An 18,526-nucleotide genomic window follows, 5' to 3' on the forward strand; every position below is an offset into this window, starting at 1 on the left:
GAGAAATGAAATTCAACATTGCTGCCTGACCGAGAGCTCTTGGCAGTTCTCTAAGTCAGTCACTGAAGGAAGCTCCACTTCCAGTCTGTGCAGGGGCCAGTTGTGTCCATGACATGTCTAACGTCAACCAGGCAGAAATAAAAGAATTCATGAATGAACTTTGCCCTCCCCATCCCTTTCCCCATTGGTGCTGTTACTCAAATCCCAGCAAGGACAGACTCCTGTGTGTATACCTGCATGGCTGGACTGTTCCAGCACACAGGTGGGAGCTGTGAAGGAGCTCAGGCTTGGGTTGGTGCATCCAGCCTGTGTGTGTACATCCAGGGTATGCAGCCCCTGCTTGTGTGACACTGAGGGTTTTGTTTAGTGGGAAAGGATGGGGGAAATGGTTCGATGCAGAGGTGCTGTAATTGTGATTGAATATGAGGAGAGAAGGAGAAAATTATCTGCCCAAATTGCTGCTTGTTGAGCTCTGAGATTATAGGTTTTTCTGAATACATGTCATGAGGATCCTTCATTTTGGTTGTGTGTGGGGAACTTTTTGGAGAACAGAGGTGTACCCAAGTGTATTTTACTTGCTTTACTGATCCATTTTAAAGATCTCATTGGATTTCTTGCATCTTTCTGCTCTTATCCCTGTTTATAAAGGTCCTTCTATTGTTTTCAGTCTTCATCCTGTTTTTTTTTTTTTTTTTTAAGTCTTTCTGCATGGCTAACAAAGAGGGGATTGTGTGTTTTGATACTCTGTCATCTCTGTCCTCCCTAGTATGTCCGGTTTTCTTATTAGGGCATAAACTTGTATGAAAAAAAGGAGTCTTTTGGAGGCAGGGAAAGAGGAGGAGGGAAAAATACACACTGACATTTGAAAAAGGAAATTGAAAAATCTCCATTTCTCAGTCTGAGAAATCAGAAGCAATTATAAGGAGCTGGAGAGACTTGTGTATTCACCCATTAATATTTAGCAGGAAATGCAGAGCTATTTTGTTTTTAAATAGCATATTAACACCACATAGTAATTTTAACCATGAAAACCATAACATGTCCTCCAAATGCCATTTTTTATGGACTTCAGGCAGGTAAAACTATTTGACTGATGGAGTCTGTAGCTTACAAACTGATCAAATCTAATAGAGGCCTTAAAAATGAGAAATAATACATAAGATACCTACTCCACTTCTGGATATAATACTTGTTTTTTTTTTTTTCTTTTGGTTAAAGAATTATTTCTGTAATGAATGGAGTGATACAGACAACCTAATAAATAACAAGTGGCCCATTGTGATTTTTCTTGCTATAGCTTCATTGCATAAAGGGGATGCAAGACCCGTACGTAAAATACAAACCAGGACTAAAATGCTGATTGTTGCTCTTTTAACTTTCCCTAGCAGAATAGCACAGATGGTGAACTTTACCTTTGTTATTTGGAGCACAGGTTCGTACTTCCAGTATTCTGTTAGTGTGAATCAAAAGAGGATTTTACAAGACATGACCAGATGTATTTTTAAGCCAGGGAGTCTCTGGTGTTGCTGTTGTTCTTCACCTCTTCTTTCTTCTCTCTTTTCTGTTCTCACCATGTTCCCTACCTCTTTTTCTCTGTGTATGTGTGTGTGTGTTTTATTTTGGGATGTTTTTTTGTTCTTACCTTGGCTTCTGTCTGTCCCTGGGATGTAGTGATGCACTGTCTTGGTGACCTGTGTAGTCAGAACCTTTGAGGTTCAGATTAGTTCAAGGATCGTCTGCCTTTCATGGCGTTTCAAAGAATGGCTGTGGCACTTGATGCAAAGGATCCTCAGAGCCATCTGAAAAGATGCCAGCTACAGAGGGCACAGCTGCTTCAGGGGGGAATGGAAAGGTAAGAAACAAGATAGGGGCTGAATGAAGAATGGAGTGGGGAAGTTGTGACAGAGGGAAAGAAGCTGATGCTGTTTCTAGAACTGAAGGGCTGGGTTTATAGGGAAATCTGTTGCTCTTCTTGTTGGAAACAAAAGATAAGCTGTGTCAGTTTGTGGTTTTCCTTGTGTGTCTCTTTTTCAACACAAGGGGCAATAGTTTTGCAATTCTAGCTCTTGGTTGCTTTCATTTTGCTTGTCCTGTTCTGGGAAAAGGGGACTGGGGAGGAACCAGGAAATTGTCAACTAATAAATCTGACCTTGGTGGTAGGCAAGATGCTAGAGACATTAAGAAAGGATGAGATCACAAAACATCTGGAGAAAATGAGCTGATAATGGCTAGTCAGCTAGACGTTTGGAGGGTAATCTCATCTGATGGAATTACTTGTGGAGCGATCATAAGAAACAGGCTGGGTCCAGTGTACTGTAAAAAATTTGCTCTGGATGACAGGAGAAGTCAGAAACTGAGAATCAGCTGGTGCAGTGTAACTGTACTGTACTTCATCTTTGAAAGAGCTGGTGTAGCGTAGAAATGGCTCATCTTCCTTTCACAGAGCAGACTACTTGTCTTGGAGTGTTTCTGTACTTTCCAGCAACCTTTCAGAAAACTGTCTTCCAGAACATTTTTGCATGAAACCCTTTCTTTATTATACAGCTTCACATTTTTGAAGGGTGACATCCAAATGTTTCTTTCTTCGGTAAAAATTACTTCCAAAAAGTCTTTATTCTAACATTTTCACAAAACACTTTCAGTTCTTTAGAGAAGTGATGCTGGGTTAGATGTGTTTTTCATTGATTGTAAACTGACTAGAGCTTACTTGGAAGTGAGACTGAGCCCTCTGTCTTTTAATGGCAAAGAGGAAGAGCTGGGATGTTGATGCCCAGGTTATTTATGTCAGTCCTGGAAGTTTACTTTCATATTCTGTTTTATTGCACATCAGAAGCGAAACAAACTAGGTCTCAATTTTATCTCCAAAAGTGGGGTAGCGTCATAGATTAATGTTACTTGTTATTAAAAGGGATTTGAGAATGAGGGATCTAGGACGTTGCAAGCCCTGTAAAAGCAAGCCTAGGAATGCATGATACAGTGGATCATGCAGAAAGTGCCTGTATTGGCTTTGATTTTCTTTTTCATGGTTCCTTCCTTTTCAAAAAGGGAAGGGTAGGCCTCTGAAAAAGAAAAAAAAAGCTCTCCATGTTTTCTGTTCTTTTTTTCTCTCAGTAGGCATATTGAGAAGTCATCAGGTTTGGATGTAGGAAGAAAGAAGTTCTGAGTGAGAATGCTATTTTGAGGTAAAGAGAAAGGAAGAGAGCAAGCTTGCTCATTCCTGCAGAGGTGATTTTAGGCAAGGTGCTGTGCCATGCATTTAAGATTTGGCGCCTTGTCCTCACTTGGAAATGTCTTCCCCTGCAGCCCCTGTGTGGATGCCAGAAGGTTCCTTCCCTTCCAGCTGGTGCTGCTGCCACTGTGTAAGCACTGTCAGCTGCACTCCTTGTCTTTGCCTGTGCCTTCCCCTGCCCAAACTTGCTCCTGGTTATCCCTTGTAGCCTGAGATTCTGCCACCTGAAAAAGCTGGTGAGGACTTTGATGCTCTTAGAGCAGTACATGGTGACATGAGGTCTCTCTCCTTTCATACACTTTCTGTGTCACTGATAATTCTCTTGAAAATTGGAGTGGTGGTTGGTGTCAGATTCGTTTGGGAAACAGACCTTGATATCTGTTGGGGAAAAAGAAAAGGATTTGCTTAATAGCTCAACGTTTAATTTTAATGTGTTTTAAAAGAGAGAGCATTGTAAAAACCAAATACTTGTCAGCTGTTTGGGGTTTTCCCCATTTTACATATTGGAGTAACTGATTTACAAAGAAAAAAATTAGTTAAGCCTTATTTAAAAGTCATCTCTCATGGGGGAAGACAGAGGAGGGATTATTATTTTCAGATGCATTATGTTGTAGGTACAATATGCTTCTTAAAGGGGGAACAAAAACCAGGAAACTATGTGAGGAAAGAGGAAGAAAAAGAATGGAGAAAGAAAAGCACCATATTAGGTGTGAAGTAGTGTGTTTTTGTGAGAAATATTTACTGCAGCTGAAAGGGGGAAATAATGAAGGCTGACTTTGAGTGCAGTTGGTAAGCATGCTACAGACCTCTGGGGTTATTCTCCCACCTCTTCAAGCTGAGCCAAAAATGTGAAAAAGATAGCTAGTCAAATAACATTGTGAAATTTGTTAGTTTATTCAAAAGTGCATGGTCATATTTGAGGACAGCTGAGGTAAACAATCATCACAGACTGTGGGCAGTCAGTTACTGTTTCCCCTGAGCCTCTTGGGTAAGCTGGGAGAGCATGTTTTGAAGTGCTGTCCAAAACCCAGGCCTTTGGTGAACTGCATGTAGAAGTACACTTTGGAGTGAGTGGTTCTGTGCATGGTGCAGTGGTATTTCATGCTCTTAATGAGACTGAGTGCAGCATCTGAGTAATTTATGGGGCTGTCAAATCAGTCTCCTCTGCCTGGGCTTTACTAATGGTCTCCTAATGAGAACCACAGGATAAGCATGCCAGAAAAGTGTGCTTTGTGTTGGTGGTGAACCAGAGCCTTCACAGGAGATACCTGTTTTGGGAGGGAGCTCCAGCCTTGGAATGGTTGGGGTTGGAAGAGGCCTTGGAAGATGATCTAGTCCAGCCCCTGTGTCAGAGGCAGGCACACCTTGCCCTAACTAGACCATGTTGCTCAAAGCCCTACCCAAGCTGGCCTTGGACAGTTTTGGGGATGGGACATTCACAGCTTCACTGGGCTCCCTGTGCCAGTGCCTCACCACCTTCAGAGTGAAGAATTTCTTTATTAAATATTACATAGTCTAAATCTACTCTCCTATATTTTAGAACCGTAACCTGTCTCAATAGGCCCTGATAGAAAGCCTCTCAGTCTTTCTGTCCTCAGTATGTATAAAAAGTGAGCAGTAAGGTCTCTAGAGCATCCTCTTTTCAGGCTGAACAGCCCCAAACTCTCTGAGCCTGTCTCCATAGGAGAGGTCTTCAAGACAAGCATTATTTGCTGATGGAGACTCAAGAGGTTGACACTGGTGTGCCCTGAAGTGAACTGGTGCTGATGGAGGTCAGGCTGCTTACAGCAATTGCTACTAATTCTCAAATTTTAAGTGTAGCCCTTATGTTTATGTTGGCTTTATAAATCAGTTCCCACCTGTAGAAGTCCCAAGGTTTTGAAAGTTTTGCCTGTTTTTCTTCCTGAAGCAGAGAAGTTTGCTAGTCCTCATGATGTTGAGAAAAATTGGAAAAGATAAGCAGAGCCTGCTTCATGGTTTAGAATAAGCAGAACAAAAAGGGCTGTTTAATTACTTGTCAGAAAAAAGCTCAAAAACCAGAGGATTTGAAATAATTTGTAGTGTGTGTTTTTGTTTTTCTGGCCTCCCAGCCTTACCCTGCTATTTCTGCAATTGTGTCAGAGGGTCTGAGGATCACAGAGCACATCCTGATTACACTTCAGAAAGCAGGCAGTATGAAAAAAAAAAAATTCTGATTACCTGCAAGATGCTTGACAGGTCTAATTGTTAATAGAAACATAGAAATGAAACTTTATTTGAACTGCTTATTTTTTTTTCAAATTCCTAAAATAAATCTTAAGATTCAAGAGAAAAAATACTGAGTCAAAATTTTGCTGTATCTTCTGTACAAGCCTTTGTATGTGCCATATTACAAATGACAACATATTGCTGCTTTGTGCAGAGTGCTGTAGTTAAACTGGTGTGGAAAATATTTGCACTGAGTAGGGTTTATGCCCAGAATTACAAGACTGCACACAATTCTGTGTATTTTTGGTTTTATGCCTACATTGGAGCTTCTCAGTTGGAGTATTAGTAAATAGTTACACCCTTGAACAACCTGTTAAGCAGCTCAAAATCCATTGCCAGGCCTCTGCAGAGTGGGAATACAGCTTTTTATTTGCTGGTTGCTTTTCAGGGGCTTCCAGGCATGGATTGTCTGGTCTGGTGTTTTTACATGTCATATGTATCCCTGTGCCTGTCTGTGGTCAATACATCATCTATAAATAGCAATCATTTAAATAACTGAAAGTGTTTTCTTTGTAATGTAGATTTTTCTTTGTCTTGTTTTATTATTTTTAACTTTTGATCATGCAGTCTCTTTGCCTTCCTATGCTCATTAAGCAGAATGAAAATTTGGGAACACTAAGGAATAATTCAGGACTCAAATGTGTAGTTGCATAGATTTAGCTGTATTAAATGTTTATTATTCTACTGGAAGTTTATGCATAGAGCAGTCTGGAATCCAGTTGTGATTATCTGTGGTGACAGTGCTGGTTGTAGGATTTAGAAGTTGTTTTCTAGGTGGACTTTGATTTCTGGGCAGAGGATGTTCACAGCTGCTCTGGGCAGCTCATTCTAGTGCCTCACCACCCTCAGCCTAAGGAATTTCTAACCTAATCTTATCTAAATATTTTCTCTTATTTTGAAACCATTCTCTGTCGTCCTGTCACTGTCTGCCTGTGTAAGAAGTCATTCTCTCTTTAATCTCTCTTAAAAAATGAAATTGATTACTTTAATGCTGTCTTTGGTGTTATTTTTCAGACAGTGGAAGAGTAGTGTACTGTTTGACCTTTTCTGTTTGGAGTTTTCTTTGCATCAGGGATAGCTGTAAATCTGTTCTTCCTTTCTGATGTAGGTATATTTTTACTCTAGCAGGAACATTTGAAAGGTATATAACTGATGTATCTCCTGATGTGGAAGTCAAAGTTGCCTTATCACTTGCATGATAAGAAAAGCATTTATTCTAAATAAGAATTAGGCGAAAATTACGTTTTCATTTGTGGAAAACCACTGCAAACTTCCTGGCAACAACCTCCAGCTGACTTGCAGTATCTCTATATTGCCTATTGAACACTTGTGACAGCTTGTTTCTGTTGTTTCTGCTGAAGTTTAGCCTGTAAAGTCAAGATATCTTGATCTGAGAGATGGGAAGATGGTTAAATTACATCATCATGGAAGAATAGCAGCATACTTAGCTTTAAAGCCATTCACGACTACATTGGCACCCCTTTGTTATACAGTGTAGCTGAAAACGAACTGCAGCAATAATGAACCAATCCATCTAAATCACAGCAGCTGAACAACTGACTGTTCTATCTCAAAATGCAAATGCTTTGTGCAGAATGGATTTAATTGTAAATGTTTGCTTAGTAGGGAATATGAGCCTTTTAGATTGTGACAATAATTGTGAATACAAAGACCCGCAGAATTTTAGGGTTTACATAGCTTGTCCCTGTTCTCATAACAATATTTCAAAGTCACTTTTTTAAAATGTACCATTTGGCTTTTTTCTAGCCAGTGAATAGAACTCTAAATGCCCAATCTCCAAGTGGTGTTTTGGAAACTGAAGGATAAATTTAGCTCTGTGTACTTTGATCAGGCAGAATTTTTTGTTATATTTCTTTCAAATCTATGCTAGAGCTTTTATGTAGCTTCAGATAATAAGAGGGAAAAAATGCTGACTTTCAGAGCTTGAATTTGTTTTGCTGTGCAGAAATGCCAAGTGTAACTTAGAGTATTAAGCATTTTCTTTGAGATTCTAGTAAGGTGCCTCTCAAACAATTAAAAGGTTACTGTGAGGAATTTCTTTTGTAGTCAAACTAACAAGCAAAACCCCTCTGTATTAAAATCTTCATTCTTTGTTAAATTCCTGAAGCCTGACCACTTGAGTGCAGCTCAAGAGGGTGAATCTCTCTCACTGATTTGAATGAATTAAAATAAAAGCAGCATTGTAATTTTGGGAAAGGAAAAAGCTTACTGAGCTTCATCAAAAAAAGCAAGAAAGCAGGAATACCTGCCTCCAGGCTGTTCTTAGTATCTTTGCAAGGAAAAACAGATATAACTTGGAAAACAGACACACAAAATGTGCCTGTTTATGCTTCTGTTGGCATTTTGTGTGTTCTTTAATAGCCTTCACATGTGGATTAGTCCTTGTGAAAAAAAAAGGCAACCAAGCCCCCTGAAGAATAGGCCTTTGTGACACTGGAGAAGTTTACTGTGCCAAAGTTATGGTAAGAATTTGTAAATTTTGGCTGCTGAAGTACTTCCTTCCCCTGCTATGTTTTTATGTTGGAAACTTGTAAGTGTGGAATAGAGGGTGTTTTTTGGTTTGAGTTGTTTTTTCTTTTTTTTTTTAATGACAATGCAAACATTCATTTCACAAACTAAACCGCCCGTTCACATGACACTGCTGCTGTATATAAACACCCTGTTGATCTTGTTCTGCAGAAGTGTTTGTTGGGCTTCCTGAGTCATACGGAAATGCTCCACTGCTCCTCTTGCTGCTGTGCTGTGCACTTGGGCTCTATCTGCTCAGATGTAGTTTCCAAATGTATGTCCCTGAAAGACATGGTTTTTCTGGAACAGGGCCTTCAAAGTTGGGATGTTTTCCTGCACCTCATTTTCTCTCTGTCTTCAAAATTTTTCATTCTGCTATCTCAGGAACAGGTTTTTACTTAATTAAAGTTGGACCTATTGAGAAGATGTTTGGTGCTTTGTAGTTGCAAACCTTTCTTCCTCTTATATGTGATATTGTTTCTTCACACAGATCTTAGTTTGTGGCAGGCAGTAACTCAGGCTGAAGGAGCTGTGCAGAGCACACAGGCCCAAGAGGATGCTGCTGGCTGCACTGCCAGGTGAGCCTTCCTGGCAGCCTGGGATGCAGTGTGCAACACAGTTGACTTCACAGGGGTTCTCTGGAGCAACCAAGGGCAGAATTAGAGTCCAGGGCTAGACTGTCATGGTGACAAAATATTTAGAAAACATTTTCTTGCTTGAAACAAAAGCTTGGATTGTGCAACACAAAGTACTGTCCCAGTGTAATAAACGATGCTGTGTATTTTTAAAGGGTTCTGTGTGTTCCCTGACTGTCAGCTCTTGCCAGATTCAGCATGTTCAGGTAAAATGAGGCATTTTTTCTCCAGACTCTTGCTTTTACAAGCTGGGTTAATTGTCACCCTTTATGCAGTGGGGTTGCAAAGATGTGGCAGCCAAATGTGACCTCACATTTTGAACACAGTGGGACATCCCTGTTAAAGACAGATGCTGTGGAGCAGTGTCCTCCCTTCAGCCATAGTGGCACAGCTGCATTAAGATCTGTTGCTTAAAACTTACACCTTGTAATTGGCCTAGACTGATCTGATTTCTTGTGTGCTCTGTGACTAGACCTGGTGATTGCTTTTATTGGGTTAGAATGTGCTGTTCTTGCTGCAGTAGGAACTTTTTGTTCTGTAGGTGTTTCATCCTTCCGTAATAACTCATGTAACTTTCTTTTTGTTAATGCCTGAGGTTTTGTGATGCCCCAGTCTTACCAATATCTACACTCTGACTTCACTCTGACAACAGAAGCCACAGGTCTAAAGTGTCTGTAAAAGATTGTTCATTGGGAATAATATAAAATGATTTTAAGATGAGCAAACCTATGAGAACAGAATGAAGACTGCTAGCCAGCCATGCACAGTTCAGTTCAGCACACTGCACCATTTGGCATTAATGCATATTTTTCCCAGTCTAGTCTGTGTTTCCTGGGTAATATCAGTTGTAATTTCAAAGAGAGCATGATTTTACATGTATCCCACCTTCTCTGCCTAGAGCAGCAGGTGGCCAGATTTCTTTCTGAAAAATAGTGACTTGTCTCAGCTCTAAGCAGATCAGCTGCAGCGACTTTTTTAATCTTCTAAGTTCCTGTAGTTGTTGGACTGTACTGTTATTCTTGAAAGTGGAAAACAGAAGCAAAACATGGAGGGGGGGAATATACTTTTCTAAGGTTTGCATCATCTTGCATCTTTGTATGCTTGTCATGTAACCGTGTCCCATTCAGAGTGCTGCTCTGAACAGAGCAGAGCTCGTTCTTTAGGCTGCTGCTTTGTCCCTACCACTAGTTCCTCTGTTGCATTGAGCTACAAAACCAGCTGCTTTTGCTTTTCATACCTATTTGTACCATCTCTAATTTGCTATTAAGATGTTAACTTCTGCCTCCCCTTAGCCTAGCATGTGTCTATACTGTGACTGCAACGTAGAGGCAAGCAAGCAGTTTTTCCTGCTTTCTCTTGTGCTACCCTTTCACACTTGGGAATTAGTCCCTGTAAACAGCTGCAGTGCTGCTTTATTATCCTCTTCAAAAGCTCTGGCTCCTTGTGTTGCTTATACAAGGCCCCAGTGAACTTGTAATGTGTGTGTACTGAGACTGCTGTTCCCAGAAATGCCCAGTATCGGTCCCCTTTTTGTGTCTGTCTGTGTCTGGCTTTCCATTGTCCCTGTCCTGTGACAGTCAGCTCCCAGAACAGGGACTGTCTCGTTGTTCCATGTGTACAGCAGGTGGCTCAGATCCAGATGTGTATCTGAAGCTGCTGTGTACTGCAGTAACACAAATCATTATGTTACAGAAAAGCTGCATCTAAAATAGGGGAAAAAATTCAGGTACACTGTAGTAAGTTTTATGTGCTTTTAAGGGTTGGGGTTTGGGTTTGTTTTTTTTATTAATCCTCTGACTTGTTACTGGTAGGATTTTGCAAAAAAATGGGTATATATGAAGTTCTCTTCACATTTTAAGAAACCTTTCCTATGGCCAGAGGAAAGCTTTGTTCTTGGGAGCTGCTCCAGGCTACAAGGAATGGGCTACTTCATAACAGCTCTTGTTGGTTTCTTGGAGAGGTTTGTTTATTCCTGTGAATAGAGTGGGTGTGCTTATGGCAAAACCTCATGTTTCTGGAGACTTTCCTCTTTTCAGGCATTATTTTAGAAATGGAATGACACACAACAGGATGTGTGGTTGTAGATACATGTTCATGCTTCAGGGCCCATGCATACCTTTGTGACCATGTACAATCCTGCGCTTTTTCTCTCATCATTCATGTGGTGAAATAAACCAACGGAGGAACAGTGGATTCATTTCTCCTTTTTATGCCCAGAACACACAGAGAATGTATTGATACTCGTCTTTCTGTTGACTCTTAGAATGCTCAGACCAGTTATTGGAGGTAAGGAGATAAAAATGAGGACACTTGCCCATGCAGGCTTGAGATTTATTCCTCAAATTTGATTTGAAAATTTCAATTTGACAAAATTGCATCTGATCTATTTCTTGTGTTTGTATGGTTTTTCATTCTGAATTACCTACATGCAGTATTAGTGCTAGGAATTCTCTTGCAGCATTCTGAGTGGCTCCACTTTGGGAAGGGTGATCAGACCAGATCACCTCAAATGGCTCTTTTTAACATAAAGTATTCTGTGGTTCTTGACCAGTTCAATACTGGGATATTGGGGATCTCATGCAAAGCTCACCTTGATTTTGAAGGAGAAGAGCAACTTTGTATGTAGAGGTGTTTGGCTTTATGTTTTCATATCCCTTGTGATGGCCATCAAAGAGAAAATAAATAGCAATTCCTCAGTTGTCAACAGGCCTTTTAATGTTTCAGTGCTGGCATGTCTGTTCATATACAGAAGTTGGCATTTTTCAAGGGAAATGTTCAAAACTTGGAATAATAAACAAACTGTGCTTATTTACTACTTTTTGTAAGTGCTCTGGGTCTGAACCCAAAAGTTACTTTTTGCTTTAGTTGCTAGAATTTCTAGTTTACTAAGATTGCTATGTAGCTGTGAAGCTGCTGGAAGTTTTGCTTTCGTTTGTTTATTTGGCTCTTGTTGCTGTGAGGCTTGCTGTCAGAAAGTAGAAATGTTTCTAACCTCATCCCAGCCTTTCTCCTTCCCTTTTTTATAGTCTTGGTATAAAAGAAAGGGGAGAAATTTGGGTGTAGCAGGATGTGTGGTGGAACTAGCTCTGTTTTTTCTGGGCACCTTCAAGCAGTGCTTCTGTTTTGTCACTGGCAGGAGTTAAATTAGGTGCCTGATGGTGCTGCCTTCAGAAGAAGCTGGTTGGCTCCAGCTCCTTCAGACTCTGTGGCAGGGGAGGTGTGATTTAGGTGCATGTTGTGTTGCTGGTGGTTGGAGTTTGCAGCAGCAGCCTGTTGTGAAAGTTGAGGCCTGGGCCCTGAGGTCCAGCTTATCAGCAGCAATTGCCAGAATAGTCCATGGATAGCAGAGGTGGCCTGGAAGCTCATCATGGCTGATCTGGTGTCCTCAGCCACCACCAACTCACAGATTTCTTCCTTTGACCTAATCAGTATAGTGGCTGTGTCATTCATCAAGGCCTGTTCCTGATGGTTTAGTAGCAGTCTTGTCATTTTTTGGCCACTGAGCTGAGCAGTCACCTTTTGGAGTCAGATTTGATAAACCTGATGATCCATGGTGTGATGGATCTCTGCTGTTTGTTCCAGGGTAATAATCACCTCAAACAACTGACATTAAATGCTGCTTTATGAATGCCCTTAAATTGTAGATTATTTCATAACAGGTTCCCTGGATGGTTGCAGCTAGAGTCCCAGAGGACAGAGTAAATTTTGGATCTGATGTGCTGTTTCACTTAAAAAAGAGAGCCTTTGAGGGCAGGGTTGAAGCCTGGCTCAGCCAGGAATGGGAAACCTTGAGTAGTATGCAGCCTCTGGAATTTGTTTTATCTGAGACAGTATTGTGTGAAGTCTGGAGCCAAGGTCTCCATATGAAACTACATTAGGCCTGTGTTTGGATCTGTGTATGAAAGGAGATAGCTGTACTACCAAAGGGACTTTTTTTTTATTTCTTATTGTTGTATAACCTAAACTATCTAGAGCAGGGAGATTCTTGAAGGATGCATGTCTAATACCAGCTTCCTGTTAAACTTTCACTAGTTATTTTAAAATTATACTTAGAATCTGCAGTGGATGTTTTTAATTTTCTGCTTTGAAAACTTGATACGTCTTCCTTCCTTTTCCCACAATACCAGGATAGTGGTGGTTATTTTGGAAATTGTTTTCCTTGTTCAGGTTTGGGGTTTTGCATGCAAACAGCCCTTATGTCTGATACCCTCTTCCATTTTTCTTGGGCTGGAAATGCTGTTGCTAAAAGACATAGCCATTACCCATTCCATGGGGCCCAGAGGAGCTTGGTAGGTCAGTCAGATTGAAGGCAGAGCATCCAGGAGCTGAAGAGGTGTCTGGAGCAGGAGGGTACCATCCTGGAACTGAGAATTGAACCCAGTCTTCCCCTGCTCTGCCACAAACTTCCTCCTTATACAATCACCTCGGACAGGGTTATTTTTCTCTCTGTGTGCCCCAGTTCCCTCTCTGTAAAGTGGTGATAACAGCACTTCCTTGCTTCATGGGGATGTTGTGAGGACAAATGCAGCTCAAGCTGTGGGGGTCTTGGATACTGTGGTAACTGGGAGCACAGATGGAAGAAGGGAAATATTCCACATAAAAGTTTTCTGTTCTTTGAGCCCAGTGATAGATTATGGCACTGATGTGAGTGTGGCTTCCACTGAAGTCGTGGCTTGACTCGTGCTGTGTCTTCCCTTCTAAGGTTTCCTTCCTTGTGTGTGCCAACAGGGAAAGCCCTTGACGTGGATGTGATTGTTTGGGTCCTTGGCTGCAGGCTCTGTGAGCCCAAGAGCCTGGGTGACTATTGCTGTCTGTTTTCCAGCCTGGCCTGCTCACAGTACTGAATGGAGTGTGTGCTTCTGGCACCAGTCACCCAGGGCATTTCACAGACTAACTCACACCCTGGAAGGAGTTAAAAATATGTATGAATGTATTTCCAGTTGTGAAATCCAGACTGCTGTAGCAGTTACTCTGAGCAAGCTCTGGACTGCAGTGTGACCAGAAGAAAGCAATTGTCCCTGACACAACTGGTTAAATTTCATAGAAACCACATCCTTTGTGTTGCCACTGACAACATAACATTCCTTAATGTTTGATTTCAAGCACAGCTTTATTACCCAGCTGTACATGCAAACATACTTTCTTCTAAAGAATTTCTGTCCAGAGTCACCGAGTGAAGCTCTTTCCATTTTAATGTGGACTTTTAGTCTTGTTTATATATAGTACAACCAGGTAAGAGACAGGAAACCTATCTGCTTAATATGTACATTGTGATGTGTCTAAAGGGAAGGAGCCAGTGAGTTGAGTATTTGTTCAATTGAATCTTGTTCATGCAAATAAGTTTTGTTTTGGAAGCTTTTTGGGCCTTGAAGTAGAAGTATATTTCATTTATTGCTTACTCCTTGAAACATGGGGCTCATGTCATCTTTCTTCTTCACCTGCCTTGATAAATTCTATATTTAGTCATCTCTGCCCATCCACTTGAACAGGACAAAAATAACTTCAGTGTAATCCATCCTCTCCTTTCCTCTCCACCCCTTCCCTCCCCTTTCCTGCTGCTAGGTTTAGGGCATTCAGTTGTTTGGGAAGTGGTGTTTGTTTTGCTTTGTTTCCTTACAAGTAGGGTTGGAGGGCAGGAGAAAACATTTATACTCTGGCATAAAGTTGTTGTGAAGAGTATGCAAACTGTCAGAAACACTTCCTCCTCTCTTACAACATTTGCTGAGGGGTCAGAGTGTGTGCAGAGTGTGTGGAGGGAGGTGGAGCAGAGAGGTTGGGAAATTACTTGCATGTGGCATACATCTGTCTGACAAAAAGCCAACCGTGCCAGGGGATAAATGGACAAACAAATAGTGTTTCAGTTCTGAACTCAGAGGTTCAGAACTTAAAGTTTGCACAGGAGCAACTCTTCAGATAAGTTTCCAATTGGACCTTGACTTGTGTTGTGCAAACACATAGTAGCTAGCACAGAGGAGTCTGTCCTCTAAAACCGTGCCTGGGAGAGGATCTGGGCACAGGCTGTGCTTTGCATGGCTTCTCCTGTGTCCTTCAATGGGCATATATATCTATAAAAATATATATATTTGTGTGTGCATATATACATGGCCAAACACAGATCAACACTGGCCAAACCCCCAGAAATATTTAAGCTGTAACCCCTTGCCTTTAGCATGAATTAAGGTGAAGTAGCATTTCTGTTAATTTGGCTGTGAACATTGGCTATTTTTGGGTCGGATAAAGAATGTCCACTGAATTTACCAAAATGCTTGCTGTCTGTGTTATCTGAAATATTATGGTCCTCCACTATTAAGCTGATAGGGATTTAAGGGAAAGGGTATTGTTTTGGTGAAACTGCTTTGAAATACAGCCTGCCAAGTTCTTGTATCTCGAGCTGAGTGTTGGGTATGTTGTTGCTCCTGACAGACACGTTGTCTGGAGATGTAGAGGGACTGATTGTTCCAACAAAAAATGTTGCTTTTTGTAACTCAAGCATTTTTTTTATTAAAGGTGTTAAAGAGGGTGATGTGGAGCAGAAAGATTGAGGGTAAACCTTTTAATTGATGCCTAATAGAATTCAAGCTGTTTTTCATTAAATTTTTCATTTCAGTATCTATTTTTCAAAAGAAAAGAAAGTGAGAAATTTTCCTTTTTTTTTTTTCTTGCTTATTTTTTCATTCATAGAATTGCTGCAGGACAGAAGGAAGAAAGAGTTGGTTTTGAAAATTGGTCACAATTTTAAAGATTAAAATTGTTTGTTCTTCCTCCTCTTTTGCCTGTGTGCCAGCAAAAGCCTGAGCCATGTGGCAGGGTCAGAGTGGTGGCGCAGCCCCATTTTGAGTTGCACCCTGAGTGATGTGGGTGTGAAGGACAACTGATTGGAAGGACACTGATCATGGAGGGTCCTCTTTAGTGTGAGCTGTGTTGGGCAGTGCAGTGGAGCCACTCACCAGACCTGGCTTGCACTCAGGAGCCAGAATCCTGGTTTGAGCCTCCACGCTGTGAATTTGTAGCAGGGCTCGCTACCAGCGCCCGCCTCGCCTCTGTGCGTGGTGCCCGATTCCCTCGGCCCCCTTTTAAAGCTCAGCCCTGCTTTTAAAGCAAAGGGCACTTGAGTTTCTAGGAATGTTAATTCCTTACTTTGCAAGCACAAATACGTGCTCAGAGTGTTTGGAAAGGAGCAGGCCCTGAATTTAGAGCTTACACTCCCAGGCACGGGGTAATCCTGTTAGGAGTCTGGGCTGCTGCGAGGGTCCCGGGCAGGCTGTGCTGCCTCGCAGGCATCTGCTTCTCTCCTGATTGAGTCAAGTCAATATCCTCAAAACTGTAATTTACACTGTAATGATGGATTACACTTGTCATGGTTTACAGAATTTTGTGTTGTGTGTTTAATAAAAGAAAACGCTTTCTAATGCTTATTATTTCTGAAGTCCAACACGTCTGGACTAAGGCTCAGTGTATGCAAGGCAAACTATGCCTTAATTTTACAATTGTCTGATGGGACTTTGCGATTTATTTGTTGTTACTTCCTTAATGATGTTGCAGTCAGAGGCACTGTTTTGCTAAATGTTGTGTAAAAAGTAAATTGTAGCACAGCAGATGTTGGTATTTGGATGGATGTCGGTGCAATGGGGGGACAGCAACAGTCATCTCTGTCAGCTGTCTTCAGGCTCGGCAGGCCTGCTGCGTGGTTACTTTGGTGTGTAAAAACAGCTCGTTTTGCAACTGGGAAGTTTGGCATTACATTTGGCACTGAGCCATGTAGCTGGGTTAACACAAGTGTTTATCCAGTGATTTTCTCAAAATTGGTAACTTGGAGAGAATGTTATTAAACTTCAGTACAAAGAAAGGGGGGATACGGATGGATCTCTTTCTAAAAAAGGCATTGATGTTTATAATCCTAAATTCCATTTAAAAAAAATCCTTTTATTTCCCTCATCCCCGTCTTCTTTGCTTTTTCATCATCATCCTTTTTCCAGCTTGCTGTTTACAGTTTCCTTTTTAAGGATTAAGACATGGAAGCATACCTAATGAAATGCCATAACCACCTTTTTCTCCATCCTGTGTGCTGTCATGAATTAGGTGCAAAGAATAGAGGACTGCAAATGAAGGTGTTTAATTGCCACCACCCAAAATTTGGTAGAAGTTCCAACTGCAGCATGAAATGAGAACCTGCTTGTATGCATATCTGCAGAGCAGTTGATTTCTATAATATAAATTACTGTAAATTTTACCTTTGGGTTAAGTGCAATATTCCTTGCAGGCCATCAATAATTTTTCATAGAACTCCTGTTAGTATTGGATGTATTTTTTTATGGAAGTAGCAATTTAGGCTGCATTTTCAGTGAGGACAGGCAGGAGCATGTAGGTGGTAGTTTTGCAGAGCAGCAGTTTCAATCAGATTTTATACCTGAAATTTGGAACCTGTTGATTTAATGCTCATTGGGAAACTTTATCATAAAGGATTAATTTTTCAAAACCATTTTAATCTTGTATTGCATCTGTGATTAAATATCTAGATTTCTTGGAAAGTATTCCATTTCTTTTGAAATTGGGAAAATGATTACACTAGGAAATTTGGATTCTCTGATGAGGGGAAGAAAAGTGTATAGAAAAACATTTTCTCAAACCAGTGATAGTGACCCAGTAGTGGACTTGTGCTTAGTTAATCTTGTAGTTGAGCTGCAATTTTACCACCAAATAAAATACCAGTACAGTAATTTTCATTTGGGTCCTTTGTTCTCTCTCTTTTTTTTCTTTTTGTCTCTTTTTTAAAGAAGAAGGTGTTACCTGTCTTGTCCAATTTCTGTAGCCGAATGTGTCTTCATTTAGAAAACTGTAATTTGCAATCAGTCTGCCTACAACCAAGGTTCGTTTAGTATGCTGTGGATAAATGAAAATTTTAAGTGTTCAGTGACTGCTTTTTGGAAACATTTTTGTCCCTTAGTTTGATACCCAGGCTGTAATCCTGAAGTTAAAAAGGGGATGCGGAAATAAATGTGCAACATCAGTAAACAGGAGAATAATCTAAACCCTACAGCTTCCCAGCCCAGAGGGTGGTACAGTCTTTGTGGGCAGTGTGACACAGGAAGATTTTCCTGTGTGTTGGCTGTGCCTGTGAAGGAGCAGGGTGAGTGCAGGGACCCTGTGCTCCCAGCCAGGCTCCACGTCAGCTCTGTGGAGCATCCCTGCGTGTCTCTGTGTATCTGAAGGATTCAGCTTTGAGATTCCAGCTTGCTGCATGTCAGCAAGGAGGTGCTGAGTGGGGAGCATACTCTCCCCACAGACTGGGCACAGCCTGTGCTGCAGCTGCCTGTGTTGGTGCTGGGACAGGAGCAGGAGAGGACTGGTGATGGCCACAGGCACAACTGGCATGGCCTGGGGTGGGGGTCAGGCTGCAGCCTCTCCCTGCCCTGCCTGTGCTCTCAGCCCAGTCAGTGCCTTCCCTTCTGCCCACCAGAGACCCAGCTTGTCCCTTTGTCAGCACTGCTCCCATGCAGCTGTTTCAGCCAGAATTGTAACCATGTCTTAACTCATGTCTAGCACAGCTCTCAATTCCCCTCCCACCTTACTGGCAGCTGCAGGGTTTGCAGGGTGGCCTTGCTTGGCTTGACCTTGCTTGGCTTGGCTGAAGTGGCAGAGGAGCCCCCAGCAGCTGCCACCTGAGCTGGAAGCATCAGCTCAGGGACCAGTGGCAGGCAGTGCTGTAAAACAGGGTGTACTAAGCATCAAACAGTGCTTGCATGCAGGCTTTTCTGTACATGTGTCTGTACCTTCCTTGCCAGAAGTCCCTGAGGCACCTGGCTTTCAGGAATGTTACCCCAGGTGACCTGTAGGGCTCTTTCTCTCTCCTTTTTAAAAAAATGAAATTAATAAACAAGAAAATGGA

General features: G+C 41.5%; 1 protein-coding gene across 2 annotated transcripts in view; it reads left to right on the forward strand.

The window, feature by feature from the left end:
- AKT1 (AKT serine/threonine kinase 1) overlaps positions 1-18,526 on the forward strand; it is a 78,426-nt gene that overhangs the window by 9,676 nt on the left and 50,224 nt on the right. The window contains exon 1 of one of the 2 annotated variants that reach the window (XM_063159825.1): positions 1,834-1,852. The exons of the other annotated variant lie outside the window; for it this stretch is intronic. The gene's annotated coding sequence lies outside the window, so the exon portion shown is untranslated. Of the gene's footprint in view, positions 1-1,833; positions 1,853-18,526 lie in introns of those variants that run through there. 2 annotated transcript variants of the gene reach the window in all.

Source organism: Melospiza melodia, chromosome 6 (assembly GCF_035770615.1).
Source record: "Melospiza melodia melodia isolate bMelMel2 chromosome 6, bMelMel2.pri, whole genome shotgun sequence".
NCBI classification, from domain to species: Eukaryota; Metazoa; Chordata; class Aves; order Passeriformes; family Passerellidae; genus Melospiza; species Melospiza melodia.